Source organism: Lactuca serriola, chromosome 3 (assembly GCF_051521515.1).
Source record: "Lactuca serriola cultivar US96UC23 chromosome 3, Lser_US96UC23_V15, whole genome shotgun sequence".
NCBI classification, from domain to species: domain Eukaryota; kingdom Viridiplantae; phylum Streptophyta; class Magnoliopsida; order Asterales; family Asteraceae; genus Lactuca; species Lactuca serriola.
In genome coordinates this window covers 305,206,184-305,207,394 of record NC_136410.1, presented here as the reverse complement: position 1 = coordinate 305,207,394, position 1,211 = coordinate 305,206,184, and positions in this window count along the sequence as shown.

Sequence of the window (1,211 nt, the reverse complement as noted above, 5' to 3'; positions counted from 1 at the left end):
CTTAATTATAGAAAAACAACTTTACATCCTTACTACTTTGCAAAGTATGACTCTTGTTTTCTATAATTAATACTTACCTTAATAATCATACAATCATAACATTTATGCTCCCACTAGCTTTGACATGTATTCAGAAACAGCTTAACTTTCAGAAAAACAATACCTATTGAATTTCTTAAGTTCATGTTTCTAATACCTAATGCTTTGATAATCCTTTATCTAAGCTTATACACCTTTCCTTTAGATAGCTCATATGTGTGTCTAAACCATTAAGAATAATTACCAAATCTCACAATTCGAATTATGGAAAGGGATACCGTAACCATAATCAAATTTGAGAATACAATTTTACATTCGCTATCTCTTTAAAATCTCTCTTAGTGAAAGCATTTTCTCACATCCATCTTCATGAAGGAGGAAATCTTATGACACTTAGATTTTAATGGTGTATGTGTTCCTATCCATGTGAATTTATCAAAAACAAAGTTTACGACAAATTCAAACTCATATAGACCGAACTTTCTTAATCTTGATCTCTTGCCTTATGGTAACACGGCTGCCCACCATGTCTTCCAAGTAGTCAAGCAGCTTACCCTTTCTTATCAATGTACTTTTCATTGGTCAGGGTGCTTGCCTTTTATGCATATAAATGAGAACTCATAGGGCTCACATGCATAATTAACTCAATTGGAACGGCACAGAAACAAGATAATGTCAAAAACTTCAACTTGTGTGCTAGTGATGATCGATAAGGTTTATTCTTGGTTAGTGCTTGAAACTTTTCAAGACCATTAAGACTCCCACTGAATCCTTGACATATAAGATTCTCTTGTCAATGAGCATTTCTTGACAAACAAATATTCAAGAGTTAGTGTAGCTTTTATCGAGACAAAACACTTCATAAATTGGTCCTAGTTGGTCTTTGTCTTATCCAATACATCACAACTTTCCAATTTCAAATGTACGAAAATAAGAAAATCCTTTTTCCAAATTCTACATTTGATGAATGTTATAAACCTTCTTAAGACTTGTCACTTAATGTCACAATCTTAACTTTAAGACTTGTTTTGGAATGAAGTATGATTGACTTCTTGATTTAACCATTTCTTCAATTCTTGATTCCCCTTCTTATACATACAATTGTACTAAGACTTACTTAGAGGATCAATTGAAATATGGTTCTTAATCATTAAGACATATCATAAAGTATA